The following is a 6,269-nucleotide window of genomic DNA, read 5'->3' as shown; positions in this document are numbered from 1 at the left end:
TTGAAATACTGTTTGTTGAGAGTATGAATTCTCCTGAGGATGTAGTACAGAGTGGGTCCTTTGCAATTCTGAGACTGTGGCCCTCAGCTGAGGCAGAGCTGCCTGTAGAGAGGTTAGGTGCCGGCACATTGCTGCGAGCGTGGAGCGGAGGATCTTGAAGGAGAACCGGTGCTGGTGTTTTTGAATCTGCAGTCTGTACTGTTTGTCCTGTTAGAGTCTGAACTTTTTACCTCCCATGAGGAAGCTTGTCAAATGCTTTACTGAAGTCCATATAGATCACATCAACCGCTCTGCCCTCATCAATCCTCTTTGTTACTTCTTCAAAAAACTCAATCAAATTTGTGAGATATGATTTCCCACGCACAAAGCCATGTTGACTTTCCCTCATCAGTCCTTGCCTTTCCAAATACATATACATCTTGTCCCTCAGGATTCCCTCCAACAACTTGCCCATCACCGAGGTCAGGCTGACTGTTCTACAGTTCCCTGGCTTGTCCTTACCACCTTCCTGAAGTAGTGCCAGCATGTTAGCCAATTTCCAGTCTTCCGGCACCTCACCTGTGACTACTGATGGTACAAATATCTCAGCTGGAGGCCCAGCAATCACTTCTCTAGCTTCCCACAGAGTTCTCGGGTACACCTGATCAGGTCCTGGGGATATCCATCTTTATGTGTTTCAAAACATCTAGTACTTCTTCCTCTGTAATATGGACATTTTCAAAGTGTCACCATTTATTTCCCTACATTCTATATCTTCCATATCCTTTTCCACAGTAAATACTGATGCAAAATACTCATTTAGTATCTCCCCCATTTTCTGCTAATCTCTCCTGTCTATACCTGACATATGCTTCCTTTCTTTTTCTTAACCAAAACTTCAATTTCTCTACTCAGCCAGCATTCCCTACACCTACTAGCCTTTCCTTTCACCCTAACCAGAACATACCGTCTCTGGACTGTCATTATTTTATTACTGAAGGAGTGAGAAAAACTATGCCAGGTGGAGTTCAATGCAGCAAAGTGGAAAGAAAAATTGGAATATTTTCTTTTTGGGGAAAGCAGAAGAACTTTAGAGAAGGCTGCAGATCTTGCTGTATGTACACAAATGTGGCACAGTGGTTAGCACTGCTGCCTCACAGCGCCAGAGACCCAGGTTCAATTCCCGCCTCAGGCAACTGATTGTGTGGAGTTTGCATGTTCTCCCCATGTCTGCGTGGGTTTCCTCCGAGTGCTCCGGTTTCCTCCCACAGTCCAAAAACGTGCACATTAGGTGAATTGGCTGTGCTAAATTGCCCGTAGTGTCAAGTAAATGTAGGGGAATGGATCTGAGTGGGTTGCGCTTCAGCGGGTCGGTGTGGACTTGTTGGGCCGAAGGGCCTGTTTCTACACTGTAAGTCAATCTAATCTAAATAGTTGAGAACTCATGCGCCAGTAAAAAAAGGTAATCAAAAGAGCTTTTGGAATGTTAGCCTCTATCTGGAATACAAAAAGGAAAAAATTCAGCATCTTTCTACAGGGCTTTGGTCTGACCCCACCTTGGATTCAATTCTGTGCACAAAACTTTAGGAAAGGAAAATAAATGATTGGCACTTAAAGAGTAATTTTCATGACCATCAAATATCTTATGGAGCTTTGCATCCAATGGAGTATTATGAAGAGTAGTCATAGTGTAGGAATCACTGTAGAAAATATGTGCACAGCAAACTTCCAGAAATAGCATTGTGATAATAACCAAATTGTCTTTTTATTGAGATATTGACTGAGGAATAGATATTCTCTCAGATACCAGGTTAATGCCACTTTTCTTCTTCAAAATATTATTTGAGAGGGGTTACATCCAACAAGCAGCCAAATAATACTTGGGTTTGGCTTCTCATGTGAAAGACACTCCTTTGATTGTCCATCTGCATTGCTGCACTGGAGTGTCAGCCTTGATGTTTGTTCTTGACCCGGAACTTTAAGAATCAGAGGCACAGTGCTGTCAACTGAAAAAAAATAGAAAATGCTAGAAATAATCAGCAGGTCTGTGGAGAGAGAAAACCAATTAACTACAAAGATAGAGACTATTTACAAAGGATCAATATAAAAGGATCATGAAAGTGCAGGTGGAGAAAGTAGATTATAGGAGAGAGAGCACCAATAATTTTGGAACGATGTTGTAAGTTTACTCGCTGAGCTGGAAGATTTGTTTTCAGATATTTCATCACATTGCTAGGTAACATCATCAGTGAGCTGTTTCATATTACTGGATTCATAGAGTCATAGAGATGTACAGCATAGAAACACTTCTGGTGAAGTGCTGGTGTTCGGTCCCACTTTCTATTTGTGTCTTGGTCTGTTAAGGTGGGTGATATCATTTCTGGTTCTTTTTCTCAGAGGTTGGTAAACTGTGTCAAACTGATGTGTTTATTGATAGAGTTCTGGTTTGAATGCCAGGTCTCAAGGAATTCTCATGTGTGTCTCTGTGTAGCCTGTCCTCGGGTGGATGTATTGTCCCAGTCGAAGAGGTGATCTTCTTCGTATGTACATAAGGATACTAGTGATAGTCAGTCATGTCTTTTGGTAGTTTGTTGGTGTTTGTGTGTCCCGGTGACTAGTTTCTGCTTGTCTGTCTGATGTAGTGTTTGTTACGGTCCTTGCAGGGTATTTTGTAAATGACATTTGTTTTGCTGGTTGTTGGTACAGGGTCATTTAGGTTCATCGGTAGCTGTTTAACTGTGTTGGTAGGTTTGTGGGGTACCATGATGCCAAGTGGTCTGAGTAGTCTGGAAGTCATCTCCGAGGTTTTATATATGGTAGTGTGGCTAGAGTTTCTGGGCGTGTTGTGTCCACATGTTTGGGTTTGTTGTTTAAGAATCAGTGGACTGTGTTTATCAGCTACCTATTGTTCTTGAATATACTGTATTTTTCTTCTGCTGCTCGTAGTTCCTTGATGCTGTAGTGTTGTGGCCTGTTCAAATAGTGTCCTGACGCAGCTCTGTTTGTGGGTGTTAGGATGATTGCTTCTGTAGTTACGTATCTGGTCTATGTATGTTGCTTTCCTGCAGACGCTGGTCTGCAGTTCTCCATTAACTGCTCATTCCACTGTGACATCTAGAAAGGGGGGTCTGTTGTTCTCCTTCTCTTTTGTGAAATTTATGCCAGTAAGGATTTTGTTGATGATGTTGTAGGGTTCCTCTAATGTGTTCCGTTTTGTGATGACAAAGGTGTCATCTGCATAGCGGACCCAAAGTTTCCCAGCCCCTCCCCCTCCCCTCCAATTACTGGATTCATAGAGTCATAGAGATGTACAGCATAGAAACAGACCCTTCGGTCCAACCCGTCCATGCCAACCAGATATCCCAACCCAATCTTGTCCCATCTGCCAGCACCCAGTCCATATCCCTCCAAACCCTTCCTATTCATATACCCATCCAAATGCCTCTTAAATGTTGCAATTGTACCAGCCTCCATCACTTCATCTGGCAGTTCATTCCATACCTGTACCACCCTCTCTGTGAAAAAGTTGCCCCTTAGGTCTCTTTTATATCTTTCTCCTCTAACCCTAAACTTATGCCCTCTAGTTCTGGTCTCCCCAACCCCAGGGAAAAGACTTTGCCGATTTACCCGAGCAATGCCCCTCATAATTTTTAAAATCTCAAAAAGGTGACCCCTCAGCCTCCAATGCTCCAGGGAAAACAGCCCCAGCCTGTTCAGCCTCTCCCTATAGCTCAAATCCTCCAACCCTTGGCGACATCCTTCTAAATCTTTTATGAACCCTTTCAAGTTTCACAACATCTTTCCGACAGGAAGGAGACCAGGATTGCATGCAATATTCCAATAGTGGCCTAACCAACGTTCTATACAGCCGCAACATGACCCCCAACTCCTCTACTCAATACTCTGCATTGACCAACCAGGTTGTACCCAGCTACTTGTCTTCACCTATTCCCACTTCACTACTCTGCCCCCACCATCCTCTTTATCTGAAGCTCTCCTTATACCCACCCTGAGTCCTGAATAAGGGTTACAACCGAAATGTTAACTTGTGTACCTCCAGACACCGCCTGGCTTGCTGTGTTCTTCCAGCCTCCTGCTTGTCTACCTTGGCTTCTAGCATCTGCAGTTTTTTTGTCTGTAAGAAAGGAGAGAGGCAGAAGACAGGAAACTAAAGGCATGTTAGCCTGACTTTGGTCGTGGTAAGATTTTAGAGTCCATTATTAAGAATGAGATTACAGGTACTTGGAAGTACATGGTAAATTAGGGCTGAGTAAGCATGGCTTCATCAATGGGACGTCATGCCTGACAAATCTGGTAGCATTCTTTAAGAAGGTAACCAGCAAGTTAGACAAAGGAGAGGCAGTGGACATGATGTATTTGAATTTCCAGAGGCATTTGATAAGGTGCCACACAGGAGGCTACTAAATAAGAGGCTAGAGGATTGGCTGACTGGCAGAAAGTGGGGATAAAGGGGTCTTTTTCAGGATGCTGGCAAGTAACTAGTGGAGTTCCACAGGGCTCAGTGTTGGGGCCAAAACTATTCATGTTATTCATTAACAATCTGGATGAAGGAACTGAGGGCATTGTTCCTAAATTTGCAAATGACAAAAAGATAGGTGGAGGGACGGATAGTATTAAGGAAGCAGGAAGGCTGCAGAATAACTTGCTAGGATAGTTAGCTAAGAAGTGACAATGTGGGTAAGTGTGATATTATGCACTTTGTTAAGAAGAATAGAGGCATAGATTATTTTCTAAACAGGGAAAGACTTTGGAAATCTGAAGCACAAAGGGACTCTGGAGTCCTAGTTCAGGGTTCTTTTAACAGGCAAGTTCCGTTGGCAGTTAGGAAAGCAAATGAAATGTTAGCATTCATTTCAACAGTGATAGAACACAATTGCAGGGATGTACTGTTGAGGCTCTATAAGGCTATGGTCAGCCCGCATTTAGAATATTGTGAGCAATTTTGGGCCCTGTATCTAAGGAAGGATCTGTTGATGTTGGAGGAATGTTCCTGGGGATGAAGAATTTGTTATATTAGCAACAGTCGAGGATTCTGGGTGTGTACTCGATGGAGTTTAGAAGGCTGATTGAAACTTACAGAATACAAAGAGGTCTGTTATAGAATTGGTGTGGAGAAGACCTGAGGGCACAGCCTCAGAGTGAAAAGAGCAACCTTTTAGAACTGAGATGAGGAGGAATTTCTTTGGCCAGAGGGTGGCAGATCTGTGGAACTCATTGCTGCAGACGGCTGTGGAGCCAAGTCATTGAGCATATTTAAGACAGAAACAGATAGGATCTTGATTAAGCAACCTTTTAGAACTGAGATGAGGAGGAATTTCTTTGGCCAGAGGGTGACAGATCTGTGGAACTCATTGCTGCAGACGTCTGTGGAGGCCAAGTCATTGAGCATATTTAAGACAGAAACAGATAGGATCTTGATTAGTAAGGGGATCAAGGGTCATGGGAAAAAGGCAGGAGAATGGGGTTGAGAAACATATCAGCCTGACTGAATGGCAGGTCAGACCTGATGGGCTGAATGGTCTAATTCTGCTCCTACATTTTATGGTGCTGGATCATGCTGGGCTAGCCTGAGGGAATTGGGCTGTGCTGGGCTTAGCTTGGATGTGAGGGTGCTCAGTTATGCTGAGCTCCGAGGAATCGGAAACAGAAATTATTGGATAAAGTCAGCAAATCTGGCAGCATCTGTGGAGAGAAAGCAGAGCTAAAGTTTTGAGTTCAGCGACCTTAGACTTGTAATGTTAATTCTGCTTTCTGTCTGCCAGACCTGCTTAGTTTCTCCAGCAATTTTTGTTTCCGATTTCCAGCACCTGCAGTTCTTTGTTTTATTGTAGGCTCTGAAGGAGCTGAGCTAAGTGAGATTATAACGTTGCTCAGCTGAACTGGACTAGGATAGACTGAGAGCACTGAGCTCAGCTGGGCTGGGAATGGCTATACAGATGCTGAGCTGGGCAGAGCTGAGAGTGAGCAGGATGAGGCTAGGCTGTGAGAGTACTGAAATAAACAAAGAACAGCATATGCTGGAGATCTGAAACATAAATAAAAATTGCTGGAGAAACTCAGCAGGTCTGGCTCCATTTGAAAGCAGATTTGAGTCTGGTGACCCATCATCAAACTGTTAGTATCAGGGAAAAAAAGTGGTATTTATGCTGAAACCGAAGTGGGGGATTGGAGGTGAGTGGATAGGAGCCCACAGGGGAGAGATATGAAAGGGGTAAGTTATCAAGGAGGTTATGGATAACAGGCCAGCAGAGAAGAAAAGCTAAATAAGT

The sequence above is a fragment of the Chiloscyllium plagiosum genome, chromosome 19, assembly GCF_004010195.1.
Source record: "Chiloscyllium plagiosum isolate BGI_BamShark_2017 chromosome 19, ASM401019v2, whole genome shotgun sequence".
Taxonomy (NCBI): domain Eukaryota; kingdom Metazoa; phylum Chordata; class Chondrichthyes; order Orectolobiformes; family Hemiscylliidae; genus Chiloscyllium; species Chiloscyllium plagiosum.
The sequence above is the reverse complement of the archived record's forward strand: the minus strand, read 5'-3'. Positions refer to the sequence as shown.